This window comes from Haemaphysalis longicornis, unplaced genomic scaffold (assembly GCF_048455015.1).
Source record: "Haemaphysalis longicornis isolate Haplotype H1 unplaced genomic scaffold, Haemaphysalis longicornis Haplotype H1 scaffold_4, whole genome shotgun sequence".
NCBI classification, from domain to species: domain Eukaryota; kingdom Metazoa; phylum Arthropoda; class Arachnida; order Ixodida; family Ixodidae; genus Haemaphysalis; species Haemaphysalis longicornis.
This window is the reverse complement of record NW_027526361.1, coordinates 16,594,290-16,609,541: the sequence shown is the minus strand read 5'-3', so window position 1 is coordinate 16,609,541 and position 15,252 is coordinate 16,594,290. Positions and strand designations below refer to the sequence as shown.

The 15,252-nt window shown below is 49.7% G+C and overlaps 1 long non-coding RNA gene across 1 annotated transcript in view; it reads left to right on the top strand.

Annotated features, from left to right (window-relative positions):
* The window catches only part of LOC144178317 (uncharacterized), a 39,918-nt gene extending 27,227 nt beyond the window's left edge, over window positions 1-12,691 (top strand). The window contains exon 3 of the long non-coding RNA XR_013323994.1: window positions 12,518-12,691. This is a non-coding gene — a long non-coding RNA (uncharacterized LOC144178317). The remainder of the gene's footprint in view (window positions 1-12,517) is intronic.
* Window positions 12,692-15,252: the final 2,561 nt, after the last annotated feature.

Below are 15,252 nucleotides of genomic sequence, written 5' to 3'. Positions count from 1 at the left end.
GGACGCTACACAGGCGATAAGGCGCGCCGTAGTGGAGGGCTCCGTATTAATTTTGACCACCTGGGGATGGGTATTCAACATCCGCAAAAACTCGAACACACGGGCGTTTTTGCTTTTCACCGCAACCACAAAAGCGGCCGGCGTAACCGCGAATCGAACCCGTGTCCTTGGGCTCAGCAGCACGACGCCGTGGCCACTGAGCCACCGCAGCGGGTGCGTTAAAGAGACACCCAACTAATAAGTTCAAAAGATGTTAGAAGAAGTGTGCCGATTGCAAAACTACATTACTAGATATTTTCACAGAGTATTAATTAACACTCACTCTTCATAACACGGTCAATGCTGCTCGGGGAAACACACACAGTGACCGGAACGTCCATTAGTGACACGAGGCAACCAGCGGCATAAAGGGTAGCATCTGTAATGCGGCATGAAGCGGACCCACTGATTACCTAGCTTTTGTCTAGACGCCCTCTCACATGCCCACGTACAGCCACCGTATTAACGTACTGACGGGTGCATGGCTCACTGTAAGCGATTACCTCAGCTCAGGCACGGCCGCTCGATGTACTTTCCATCGGGCGGCCGTGGCTGAGGGATCGCAACGCCACAACTGGCGTAACATTCCATGTGCCCCTGCACGGGCAGCAAACCAAAGCCCATCGAATATTCGCGAAAGCACGGGAAGATCACCGTCCGCTGCTGGACGCGCAACTAGGAGACACGGTACACTGGGTACAAGACACATCAACCATCAACGCATGTTAGGGTAGCCCACACGCACGGAGCAAGATGCCCACACGGTTTCTGGAGCGCTTATTGAGACACTCCTCAGGTCAAAACAGAACAAAGTTGGCGCTGCACGAGTTACGGCGGAGTTACGATGGAGGGCGCTAGGCGCCCAGGCGAAGTGTTTCGGGGTCATCGGTAAAGCAAGGGGCGAGTGAGGAGGCAGGAGGGAGGATAGGGCGCGCTTGTTTACAAACTGCCCACAGCTAACCTCTATGCAGTTATTCCTTTGGATCAAAGTTTCGATTTCCGCTTCCCGGGATTTTTCAGATTGTCAGTTCCACTCAGTTCCTCATAGCCAGCTCCTGAAGAATACATATTAAGCTGGCAAGTTGGGCTAGTCGGTGCAGATTAAGATTCATAGTGAAAAACAGCGCAAGGAACACAGGGACAAAAAGGAAGAGTGGACGACGCACAGCGCTGTGCGTCGTCCACTCTGTGCGTCGTCCACTCGTCCTTTTTGTCCCTGTGTTCCTTGCGCTGTTTTTCACCATGGACATATTACGCTCTGGCCCTGCATACAAGCAAACAGCAGTGGCTTTATTCTTAACGCGAAAGCATTACTCGGCTATAAATCGACGAAGGCGCTCACCTGGCTGGCATCTACAAAAAGGCCCCTTCAGCACGCGTACGCAAAAAGCGTCCACAAAACAGCTCACCCTCAACGAGCGTTCACTTTTAATTGACTCGTACGTGTTCCATGGCACTGGCATCAGAAAAAAAAAAAAATTCCCCGCATTTCCCCGAGACCCGCCGCGGTGGCTCAGTGGCTAAGGCGTTGCGCTGCTGAGCACGAGGTCGCGGGTTCGATTCCCGGCCGCGGCGGCCACTTTTCTGATGGAGGCGAAAACAAAAACGCCCGTGTGTACGAGATTTCGGCGCACGATAAAGATCCCCAGGTGGTCAAAATTAATCCGGAGTCCTCCACTACGGCGCGCCTCATCGCCTTCGTTGCGTCGGCGCGTTAAACCCTACAATCAATCAAAATCAGCATTTCCCCGAGGGGAAGAATGTGAAAGTGCGAATGCACGAGTTGAATTTGCGCGGTTCGGTAATGTTCGCGAAAGAGAGATCACACACACACACACACAACTACAAAGAAAGAAAGATGCATTTATTCACAGACACCTATTTGTGTTGTCGTTGTACTTGATTGCTAGAGCGGATCTCAGCTTTGAAATTTCGTGTCAGTACTCCTTTAAGCAGGTGCATTAGCCCTTCTCACGCCCGATTCTTGGCCAATCCCCCACGTGGGTATGTGCCATGTCAGCGGCCAGGCAGCACGCGCCCATCTCCCCCCGTTGCCAAGGAAGACGAGGAGATTCCTGGCCAATCCCCCACGTGGGTATGTGCCATGTCAGCGGCCAGGCTGCGCGCGCCCATCTCCACGTGCGCGGACATCGCCGGTGGACGCAGGTTCAGGGTCGCTTAAGAAGTGCATTGCACTTAAAATAATTCCGGGCGGCCGTGCCACTCCACTCCGTGAAGGAGAATGACCAGCGAAGTTGGGGCAGCCCAAAGAGTTCACGGTACACGTTTGTTTGTAAGTTGCGACTGATCATACTTTCTAGCTAATTAGCTAAATGAAACTTGAAAGGACCAGAGTTTTATTCTAGCGGCCAAACATGAAGCTGTCCGTTTCCCTCCGGTGTCGTAGGGAAGCGGAAGCGCCGTGCGCACATAAAAGGCAACTGATGATGTGCGCATGCCATGGCGTGAAAGTCACTGGCCGAAATGTCGTTCTGGAAGCCCTTCACGCTATACGGGAAAAAACACGGGCCAAAATGTCATTCCAGCAGCTCTTCAAGAAACACACAACACTATATATGTTTATTACTACTCTCTCAGGTGCGAAACATTTCAGTTCTAGGCCAATTTTACTATACGCACGCCATGTGTGGAAACGGAGGAATATACACATTCGGCGTAATAAAACCCAAGGAAACACTCGGCGTGCCCTCAATTCCTATTGGCTGCCAAACTATCCGTACAGTTGCAATCGTCAACAACGACGGAGTCCAAGTGGCATCAGCAACCACACCGGCCAAAGATCCCAATCAGGGCGAGGAGATGGTCATACTCAGAGCCCTTGCTAAAAATTACATCAGCGACTCGAAGTCCACCATACTTAACTTTGCGAAAGGCAGGATCTCCCTTGCAGCTGCGTCGATGCCAGCGAAGACCCGCAACCGAAGAAAAAAAAATAGCAGTGGCTTAGCTCGGCTATGCCAGGATATACGTAGCGTGGGCTTAAGTTCAGCTGGTTATTCTTAGGTTTCCTGGTTGTCTAGAATTAGCTGGTTATCATGTATACTGCTGCAAAAACGATTTCCAATCCGATCCAACTCAATCCAATCCAATCCAATCGCCGCGGCGACGGCCTCGGCGCCCCAGCTGTGCGCCATGAGACGTCACTGCTCCTCGCGCATGCGCAACACGGCTCTCCAGGAGCCACGCGAAACTGCTAAACCTCGGCCAGTGTAGCTCACGCTACAAAATACATTTAATATATAGATTCCGACTCACTCCGATCAAGCGGTAAATGAACTGGTCCGCGCAACCGCTGGAGCTCTCGCCAACCAAGCGGGGTTATCGACGACGCCACCCCAACACACCACGTTCATATCAGAGAGCAGAGGAAGGCAAAGAAATTATACTAACACGCACAAAGACAGGCTAGTCACATACAGGGATAATATAAATTACTACAGACTATCCAGGTGCAAATATCCACCGGTCCACCACACCCTTACCAGAAAAGAGGCAGTCACGCGGCGACGGTTGCAGACGAACACATTTCCGCGTCCCGCTTCTCTCTGCCGCGATTACCCAAATCTCCACAGAAACCTCTGCACCATACTTGCATCAGCAAAGCAGAACTGCTGCACATGGTATGGTCTTACATGAGCAGCAAAAAAGGGCAACTGCCAAGGAAAGCAGCGAAGATATAAATGCACCCAGGAATGTTGTACAACATCAGGACAATGGAAGATTGGGAGGCTGTTTTATTAACAGCAGGGCTGTTTACGCCAACACAAATCCGTCCCCCGCAGACAGAAAACCCCGAGCGTACGTGAGCGCGTTGCTCGCAGCGGCCGCCCGGCATGCCCAGTACGAGTCGCCGGACACGACCTTTGCGCAGTGGCTTTAGCAAAAAAATATACAGTAATCCCTCGTTATAACGAAGTCAGTGGGACGGCGAAAAATTTTGTTATAAGCGGTATTTTGATATAAGAGACCTCCCGAGAAAAGCTAACCAGTTGAGCTTTAATTACGCCACAGCTTCGAGGAATCAAAACACAATGTATTCAGGGAAGCAAAACTTTATTCAGGTGCGAAAAAGGAAGCGAGCTTAGGCTCTTTCGAGTTCTTGCCGGGCGCGAGCAACCCCTGCTGCCATTTGTCCAAGCAATGCATGAGGCTGGGGTCGCCGTCCACAAATAATGGCAGCCGCAGCGGCCTTTTTAATAAGGGGGCGTGCGGGTGTCACGAAACCCTCAGAGAGTTTTGCGCTAGAATGCCCAGCAAATGCCGTGGCTCAAAAGTGAGGTTGTGTTTGTTGAGATAAAAAAAAAAACGATTAACCGCTCGTTATGGGTACAAAACGCAATCATGAAAACTGACAGGTTTTGCACTAGGGGATTTGCATGATGACTGGGTAATTTTCTTCCCAGGTGTGCAGCCGCGAAGTTTTCAACACTTGAGTTTTTTGGCGCCCCGTTACAGGCGACACTGCTAATTCTACGGTTCGAGTGTCGGTGTTTGCGCCGTCGCGTCCACGCCATTGATCAATGTCTAGTAACGAAATCCAATGACCTTACTACGCATTTGGACCGTTTTTGTAAAGTGGGGTGGCGCTAATGGAGCATGACCGGCTCGAGAAACTCGCAGGGGAAACACTAGCTTACATTGACCGCCATGTTGACATGCCTCCGCTAGCCATTTCGCTATAAGCGGGTCAAGCTCGTTGTGCGCTTCGAGTTATGCGGCCTAAAATGCATGCGTTTGGGTTGGGACCAGAATAAATTTCGAATAAAGCGATATTTCGAGTAAAGCGATTTTGTTACAACAGGGGATTGCTGTATATAAAGGGTGATAAAAGGTAAGTCGGCAGGTTTTCTTAAAATTAGGTGATTAGATGTACGTGAAGACCACCTATACATTGAGGTTATGCGCTCAGGGGGACATGAAATGATGTGGTAATTATTGATGTGGTAGCTTAATTAACTGAAATCGAATAATTAACTTTTTTACGACTGCAGTAGGCACGCATGTTTGTATTGAAATGTTAGTCGAAATCGTGTTTCTCCACAGTTTCATTTGGCAGAATTCTTCTAGCGCATCCGTACTCCGAGATATCAAACGGCGAAGTTTAATTCCTGTTCGTACGATTACGCATGCAAGGCAGTAAAGACCGGCGCAAAGCTCCTCCCTTTTGTTCTGTGTTTCGATAGCAGTTCCGAGTACTGCAATTTACGATAACGCAAGCAAACAGTGAAAGGGTGCCAGTTATCACCTTTGCCTATGCCTCCATCCCGTTGTCAAACTGAACACCATACACAGCAGGCACGTTACAGAGGGGAGGAGCTTTGCCCGGTCCTCACAGCATTGCATGCGTAATCATGCGAATGGCAATTAAATTTCGCAGTTCGATATCTCGGAGTACGGATGTGCTAGAAGACTTCTGCCAAACGGAACTGCGTAGAAACACGACGGTGACCAACTTTTCAATACAAACATGCCTGCCTACTGCAGCCACAAAAAAAGTTCCTTATGGAATTTTAGTTGATTAAGCAACCGACATCAATAATTATCGCATCATTCTGTGTCCCCCTGAGCGCATAACCTCACTGTATAGGCAGCCTTCACGTACATCTAATTACCTAATTTTAAAAAAAAACTGTCGACTTAATTGTGATGACCCTATATATACCGAGCGCACGCGAGCGCGTACCTTGCAGCGACCGCCCGGCTTCGCCCAGGCAGAGCATTGAAGGACTCTGGCCCAGGCTTGCGCGTGGGCTTATACCACTTGGGAATCTCTCGCCTTCGTCGTCGCCGTCGTGTGCCACGGGTCCACCACGCCGGAGACGATGACGACGAATTTGTCAAGCCATCCCTTCACAATGCACACGTGGTGACGGCCACCGGCCCAGCCGAAGAAGAAGTGGAGGTCTAACGCGGCGAGGACGCGCTACAAGAGGATGTGCCCTACGCGGCTGTGCCGTCGGAAGATGACGAAGACGAAAGGGATGACGACGATTGCTACTGAATATAACACTGTACAGCTGAAACTCGATTTGACGAAACCCGATTTTACGAATTTTCCGCTTTAACGAACAAATTCGGATTCCCCATGAAGTCGCCCATAGTCTTAATGCGTTTACGAACTCGAAATAACGAAACAAACTTCGTCGTCAAACTCGATTTAACGAAGCATTCCGGGAAAGAAGATGAATATAAAAAGAGGTTTTTCCATACTTATGGCGCCAAGAATGTCTGGCAGTGTGCTGCCAGCTCATGAGCGGTAGCACATTGGCTCCACACTTCCAAAGGATCTTCCACACTCATACTTCCCAGACGGCGTCGGGCTCCACAAGCCCGCAACACGAGCAGGAAGAGGCGTCGCCCAGTGGTTGGGAAGAGATTCGTCGGCGTGACAAGGTGGCCGCACATCAGTACTTCGACTACTTTGTGAACACCGACGCTGACGTGGACACTGACACAACAGAAGTTCTCAACGATGAGGAGATAGTGCAGCTTGTTTCCGGGCAACAAAAGGAGTCTGAAGATGCGAACAATCTGGATAATACGAAGCTCCCGTGCCCACACCAAGTCAGGTGATGGACGCCGTCGACCTTCTGAGGTGTTTTGCTGGGGCCCTGTGCAGACAAGGGTGCCGAGGACGCTTTGACTTCACTGGCCAGCAACTAGAAGGGTATGCTTCGGGGGTTCACGAAGAGCGCGCAGACGAAAATCACGAGCTTTCTCCCTTGACAATAAATTTGTCGTTCTCTCGATTTTATGAAGTTCCCGATTTATGGAAATAATTCGCGGGTCCCGGTGACTTCGTTAAATCGAGGTTGAACTGCATATACATACTTAACGGTCTCTGCTTTTCAGTGGCGTCCAAAACAGCTTTGCACTGCTGGGAGATACGGCTGGCTGCTCCCTCTTTCGTGGGATCCGCTGTCAGTGTGCGGGGAACCTAAGTAGACCCCCAGTTCTGCTGTTTCTCCAGCCTTGCACCACAAGTGCAAGCTGCGCCAATGTTTTCAGCTCGGCATTGGAGCCACAACTCACAGCAGTCCGGGTGGCCGAAGCCGCCGCTATAGGATCCAAGGAATCAGGGCCGACGGCTGTGGGAGGGAGACCTAACAAAGCGTCAACTTTTCCGAAACCATCTAGGGCATCATATAAAGCTTCCCCTCTCCCTCTCCCTCTCCCTCCCCCCCCCTCCCTCCCCCCCCCCCCCCCCCCCCCCTCTCTCTCTCTCTCTCTCTCTCTCTCTCTCTCTCTCTCTCTCTCTCTCTCTCTCTCTATCTCTCTCTCTCTCTCTCTCTCTTGTACACATCATGCTTGCGTCTCTTCTTTCGTTTCTTCGCCTCTGCACGCGAGTTATCAGGGCAGACAGCCTGGCTGCAGTTCACGTCCCAGCATCCCCGTAGTAAGAGCTCTCCTCCTCATACACCTGTTCTACGCACGTGTCGGAACGGGGCACGCATCAGGATAATTCTGGTTTCATTCTGGCATGGTGCTAGGTTACCGTTTCTATTAGCGCACTTGAATGCTCCTCTGGCGATCCGGGTTCAAATCCCACCAAAACCCAAATAAATGGGCTTTGGTCGACGAGGCGGCCGACGAAGCAGTGTGGCCGAGCCCACTTTCATTTGGGTTGCGACGGCTGGGCCATGGTAACAGCGAGCTGCCCGGAAATGGCTGCCGTTCCAGGCCGGGCGCCGAGAGTTGTTGTTGTTGTTCCTGGTAACTTGGCTCATACCCACGTTGGAGATTGGCCAGTAATCGGGCGTAGGAAGGGCTAATGCGCCCGCTTAAAACACCGGAAACTTATACACCTCGCTAATTATACGCATAAAGAAAGAAAATGGAATTGGTTGAAAGTTGTAAGTGGATTTTTGAGTAGAACAACTGAGCTTTTTGGACCGAAAAAGTACATGCAAGAATCACCGCTAACAGGGCAGGCGCCTGGTCTCGGAAACGTATGCATGAATGGCTGCAGCCACCCCTCGTTGACAATATCCCAGTGATGTGGCCCCAAAAGCTAGTAGTACGGGCATGGAAATAGGCAGGCCAATTCGTCGCAATGGCGTGGCAAGATGACGTTGCCTCATCGTTGAAAAACCGCGGCAATGCAATAGGAAGGGCTCTAAAGTCTCCTGATCACCGCAGACAGCACATCGGGAGGAGGAGGCTAGACCAGCCCGGTGCATATAAAAGTTGAGTTGGGGGACTCGACATCTAAAGGTAGTTAATGTGACCTCGAATTGTCGAGATTCACAAAAACGGGTATTCCAATTATGTTTTAAATGGACATAATCTTCAAAATTAGTGATGATCCCTTCCTGCACTCTTGCTAGGCGTTGGTAGGTACGAAACCTTGCTCCTGCTACAATGAAGGGAATAGGGCATAGGTCAACTGGAGGGCCATCTAACGACGATCGCGCCAAGGAATCAGCCTGTTCATTAAGCTGTAACTCTTTCTGACCTGGAACCCAAATGAGGCAGATGTCCCGCAAATGGGAAGGCACACTGAAGTTGAATGTACGAATAAGATCGGAATTTTCGGATGAAGACAGAGCAGAACTAACCGATAAGGAGTCAGTAATTATTGCTACGTTAAAGTTCTGCGGAGGTACGTCTTTTAAGGCCAGAACTATCGCTAGGAATTCGACTTGAAATATCGGTGTGAAATCAGGTAAACGCAGCGAGACTGACCAGTTAAGGTGTGGACTAAAAATTCCCACACCTGCTCGCTCCTCACGCTGGGATGCATCTGTTGCATAATCCGTAAAGCTTGCCAAATGGTCGTAGAGTATTCTTGTTAAAAATCGCGACGTAAGCATTTTAGCGTTACTGGGGAAAATATTATAGAAACTTAAAGGCGCAGGAGGAACGTCACAGGGCATTGTCAGTACTGTGGGAATATTGATACTCAATGGTGAGAGTAACGTCTGGGCATAAAGACACTGTGGTCGAATGTACCGAGGCCACCAAGAGATTTCTGAGCGCGAGCTGGCTCGTACTGCTGATGATGATAGCGCTGATGAAGACGATGATGATGTGGTCGCTACAGTCCCAAAATAGCCCCTGCTTTACAGCACTGGCTAATTTGATACCATTCGTGCTGCCGCCGACGACACGTACGGTCACTTTTCGCGTCTAGTGATACAGCAAAGCTTTTCACCTCAAATAAGATGGGCGCCGGTAGGGGGTGATAGCGGGGATAGTGGAAGAAGAAGACGAAGCTGCGCTCACTGCCACGCGCTCTGCGTGTTCCACCGCTGCCACGAGAACGGAACGTCGCGGTCTCTCCTGCCTTCACTGCTGGATTCGCGCCACCCGCGGGTCCCAACACCGCTCAAGAAGAGTGGCGACATCCACGGCCAGTACGTGGACCCCCTCCAGTTGTCTCAGTGCGGCAGCTTCCCGACAGGAGGATGACTACCTCTCCCTCGGGGACACCGTGGAGCGTGGCAGGCAGTCCCTCGAGACCATTTGCCTCCTGCTGGCCTACCCAGAGGAATGGCTTCTTCCTGCGTTTCCGGCAACCCCGAGTGCACGTCCATCAACCGCCTCTACCGCTTCTACCATGAGTGCAAGCCCTGCGTTAACATCAATCTCCAGAAGACCTGTACCGACTGCTTCCATGTACTGCTCTGTGTTCCTGTCATGAACGAGATCTTCGGCTGCCACGGAGGACTGCTTCCCGGCCTCCAGTCAATGGAGCAGATAAAACACACCACGCGACCAACAGTCGTCCCCGACACAGGCCCCTTGCGTGACATCGTTGCGGTCGGGTCCGGGCAAGGCCAACTACACTGTCTCGTGCGGTGACTCCATGCGTTACTTTTGTCTCCAACTTAACTGTACTGGCATCTGATACCGCCAAATTGTATACTTCCACACGCATATGCGCCGATAGCGTTTTACATCTCTTTCCCTGACTGTCCGTTTCCCTCGCTGCCAACGCAGCTATATATGGCTGTCAATAAATGACCTATCGATCAATGCTTGCTCAGCCACTTGTCGTCTCGTTTCATTGCCGTAAACTCGATGCAGTAACCTATGCTGCTCGTTGGGGTAATGGTGGTACTGGATTAAGTGTGTTTAACTCTCACTTAACTACATAAAAAGGAACAGGCGTACACAACCAGAGGTTTTGCTGCATACGTTTAGTCAAGTTTTTTTACTGCACACTGCATCGCTCAATTGCTTGCATGGGAAGCTTACAAAGCGGTGATTAAGCAAACCATCCTCAAAAATTTTAAAATCCGTCGGCGCACATGAAGCCTTCAGCGCCTCTTTGCAGAGTTGAGGCCTTTCGTAAGCCAGCTTGGTTCCCCGCACTTTCTTGTGAAGCGGCAATGCGTCCTTATTTTAATTAGGAAAGACAGCATACTAAAGAAAATGTGCATTCGTGACTTTCTAAACGAACAAAAAAGGCCCTTAATTGCAGAGGGGCTAGGTGTAACCCAATGAAGGGAAAACCGTTCACTACTTTACGTCCGAGAGGCCAAAACAAGAAGCACCACACAAAAAATATTGAAAAAAAAATAGTGTAGTTTTCCTATGTAAAGCCGCATTTCTTACGATTGTACTTTCCTTTGCGCCGTCATTGTATATCCAGTTTTTCTCACATTGTTTATACTGCTGTTTGTTTTATTATTTCTCTTATTTTTATGTCAACTTGAAGGCCTTAACATTATTCCACCTTATTATGACCTCATTCTGGTTAAGGCGTATATCCTCACGCGTAAAACTAAAAGTCGTTTCAGTAAGGTGGATACGTGTGGTAACCCCTAATTGAGGGAGCGCTGCTTCGTAATGCAGCAATATTCCGTTCCAAGATAGGTGCAAGCCCGGCACTTCCGGTATGATGTAGAACGTTAATTAAGCGTGACCTAAACTTTCTCATAAACTCCCAAACTAACCTAAAACACACCAAACCACCTGTCTTTACAAAAAAATGTGGCTGATTCCTCTGTCATAGGAATCGGTAAAACACAAAAGTGAAATGTGCAGTGAAATCTGCAGCTGAGCATGATTTGCTGGTCGGCGGCTGTCTTGAGGGTGTGCTTGGCGAGTGAGGTGGCTTATCAGGAAGCCCGCCACGGTGCGAGGCGAGAATGTAAACGGCAATGACGAGCCGAGGGCCCCGAACGGGGGCGTGCAAGTGTGCGTTTGAAAAAAAAAAGGGAGGGGGGGGGGGGGGGGGCGTATCTGCTCCAAATCTACATGAAGGGAATATCGGGCTTCCAGAAGCCCTAGGATTTAAGGGTATCGCAGAGGAAGTTAACTTCGAGGCTGTCGAGGGGACGAAAAGAAGATTAGAATGCTGGTGGACGAAAAGCAGAGAGGGGAATATTGCCTAGGACGGTTACCACCTGTAACAGGGAAAAGAATGTATTTCGGGCCTAATAAGCGTTAGTGCCTGCCGTAAGCAGCGCTAGTATTAAACCAATAGTGTAAAACATGGTTATATTAGTCCTTTTTGGTGAGATGACATGTCACCACCCCGCTTCAAAGGGGAAACCAATAGGAATCATCATCATCATCATCATCATCATCATCATCCTTTCGTTGCAAATGCCGACAAAAGACGATGGTCTTTGTCGATATTTTCCAAGTAAAGGCTTCCCTTCGCTTTCCCGCTCACCTTTCATGCTGTTCCTCTTCGGTCGCACTCTTCCAAAGGAAAACACGCTTAAGGTTTGCTCAAGTCAATTTAAATTTACCGCGTTCCGCTGCTCCAGGCCGGATGCCTCAATGACAGCACTGCCGTACGGCAGAGACGCGCGTGAATCGAGGTGCCCTATTGCAACGTTTACAGAACCACATTGCCCTACTCCACGGGCGTTCCAAGCAGAACGTGGAACCTATCTAATGGAACCTTTCGTAACTGTTGCCGCTTGATTTCTTAAAATGCCGCCTGAAGCTACAGTGGCGCGGGCGACAGCAGGCGATGGGATGAATTTTTTTTCTGCAGTGGATGTAGTCTTTCATTTCGCAAAAAAATGAAGCATCTATGAATTTTTTAATAAAGAAACACTGCAAATATCACTAATGTATTGATTTCCTGCCCTATATTTGCGTAATGTATTGCTCTTGTTCAACAGTGTTGACTAGTATGAACATTGACACTGACTGGACTTATGCGTTTAGATTTGGCTGTGAGTATATAAGCCTATTGCGAAGATTTTGTTTCCCTTTGGCCGGGTGGCTGAATCGAGTCACAGACAGACAGAGAGAAGAACATACAGACAAATCAAAATTTTTTAGTTTTAGTAGCCCAAGAAAGACTATCATCTGTAAAAAAAAGCGTAGCCAACAAAATGACTCCGCCTACCGAGTAATGGAGAACTTTTAGCGCCCGGTCCGTTGATCGCCACTGCCAGTCTACTATAGTGATCATACGGCCGTCTCAGTGGCCAAGCTTAGTAAGAAGCTGGAGGCACTTATGATCGTCGATGATTTAATGCGTTTACAGGTACGACCACCTGTTGATCCCCCCGAAGAACAAGAAGAAGACCAAGAAGAAGTAGTGCAGGCCTTACAGCGGCGAGGGAGCACCCGACGAAGACTTTGCTGCAGCAGACGATGACTGCGGCAGACGATCAGATGACTAAAGAGAGCACTATGCAAATAAAGCACTTATATACTTCGCGTTTGATTTGGTCTTGTGCTGACGAGTGTCATGCATATACACAGCGTAAATGGTTCCCAGTGACTTATATGGCGCTCGTCGAGTTTGGCTTTGTTAGACGAACACAACTCTGCTTTGACATCAGGCTTGCACCGTTGTGCAAGCTGGCTTTGATTTTTTGTGCGCAACACCTTGGCGCCGGCTACTGTAGTTCGGAGGCGGTGTTGTTCTGCTTTACCGAGGAAACGAATGGACAACCGAAGACAGAAAGAAAACGGAGGAGGAAAGGGAAGCGAAAGGGTGAGGGGAGGGCGGTATGCCAACGCGGTGCGAGACGCTCCTCGGCGGCGACTCATGGCGAAAGTGTGAGGGGGAGGGAGCGAGGCACGCTGGGCGGTGGCGACGCGCTGCGAGATGACGCCATAGCAGCGCATGCCGTCGTGCGGTCGACGATGACGAGTTCACTTCCTGAGACGCACTTCGCGGTCCCTTCACGAGACACAGATTGTGATCACTTCCTGATACGCAGTTCGCGTCGCCGACACAGAGGCTTAGCATTGCTGACATTCTCGCAGGAGTTTCAGACACGATTTACAACAAAATGCTCGGCGGCGGCGACGCGCTCCGATATAACGGCAGAGTAGCGCGCGCCACCATGCTTTCGCTCATTACGCCATCACTTCCTGAGACAAAGTAGCTATGCGCCGTGACCGACAAGTCTGCAGTTCGCACTGTTGCACTAAAATTTCGCATTAGGGAGTGTAGTAATCGTCAGGCTTTTATGTCATCTCGGTGCTTCCAAGGTTGCATCTACTTACAGATCTCTCCCGACCATACCCTATCCCACATATTGCTCCACCCCACATGCATACAAAACCCATCGTGGCACGTAATCATCGTTGGCATATTCCACATTACTCGTGGCTTCACTTCTCTTCACTCACTCACTCACTCACTCACTCACTCACTCACTCACTCACTCACTCACTCACTCACTCACTCACTCACTCACTCACTCACTCACTCACTCACTCACTCCGGCTTAACCCCGCATACATTGTCGCATTCGCTAAGTACGAGCAGGAGGAATGAACGTTTTTGAGCGAAACGGAAAATGGTGGAGCCGTTCACTCTGGCGGGGGACGTCCTCACTCCAGGATGTCCTGGGCACGTGCATCCAACTTCTGGGGAGATCTGCTGTAGCTTATCCTCCAGGTGGTTTCCGCTGACGCCTTCTGCCGTTGTGCTGGGGTCAGCCAAACTCGCCTCTTAGGATAAGTCAGACGGCGATATGGCCGGACAGTGAGCCACATGCTATATAAAATGGCCGTTATCACGTCAAGTGATTGTCGGGAGCTGTTAGTTTTACCATTTCCGTTGTAAGATTCCATTCTGTTAAAAAAACGAGCGAATTATGACGAAAACTGAAAAATCAATGAACGAAAAAGACAAAACAGGAATCACCAAGGCGACCTGACCATACAGGCCAACAAGAGTAGCATGTCATTGCGATATGAAAAGTGGAAATCACACCACACAGATATAAAGTATGGCTGCTGGATTACATCACACGTCCCCGGTTGGGCAGACAATTTTCTCTTTTTTTTAAAACAAGGCCTTGGCTGAACGACAGTGATTACCAAGCTGGCAGGCAAAAGTGACAGCTTCTTAATTGCGAGTACCGTATAGTCGACGACACGAGAGTTTAAAAAGCAGTCATAAACATGAAAACTTGGTGTCCCCGAACTTGGGTAGCGTGCCTTGGCTACCTTGCCGTTCCGCTCCTTCAAGAGGCGTTCCACGAAAATTCCTTCCTGTCTCCGTCTGACGTCATCGACGTAACCATGTCAGCCCACCGCACTTCCGACACGAATGACACGTTCGCTAATGACAGCTTATCTTGTTTCCGTCAAAGTCTTGTGTCGTCGTCATCGTTCACACCACGTTCCCTGTCCCCACGCTGATGCCTTTCGACCAATAGGCTATAGGTAAAGGCTGGCTGTTTCGACTATCGTGCAGTTTTATAACTTTGACAGCAAAAAAAAAAAAAAAAAATACAGGGAAGCTCGTACTCACCCGCAAGACTTGAATGGCGAAGCTGTTGTAGGTGGGTATTGCCGGACACGTAGTTAAGTTTCAGTATAATTCTTTATTTTCATAGTTTCGGTGCTGGTAATCGACGTCATATGCATCGAAGAGGTCGTCGTCTTCTTTGCGGTGAGTGGTGGATGCAAGGTCATCCTCAGCATTGTAGACTTCCACCAGCTCTTCGTCATCGACTCGAGGCAGCGGGGGCGGGATCTGCAGGTCGTCTCGGGAAGGGGTGGTGCACTCGTCACCATGTCTCCTATTATCCGTAGTGGCTTCTGGAGATTTAACAGACCTTGCTGCTGAGCAAGTTGGTTCATACTTGAATGAAAAGAAAACGTGGCGCCAAGAAGACTACATGCTAGACTAGAAGACTTTCGCTTGTGGCTGTCGTATCTAGCATTGGTCCACGTCTGTTTAGCATTTTGTTTTCTTGTCTTTTCATCTTTAGAATTAGCGCTGAAGTTGTTTTTTGTTCTGTTTTTTGTTTT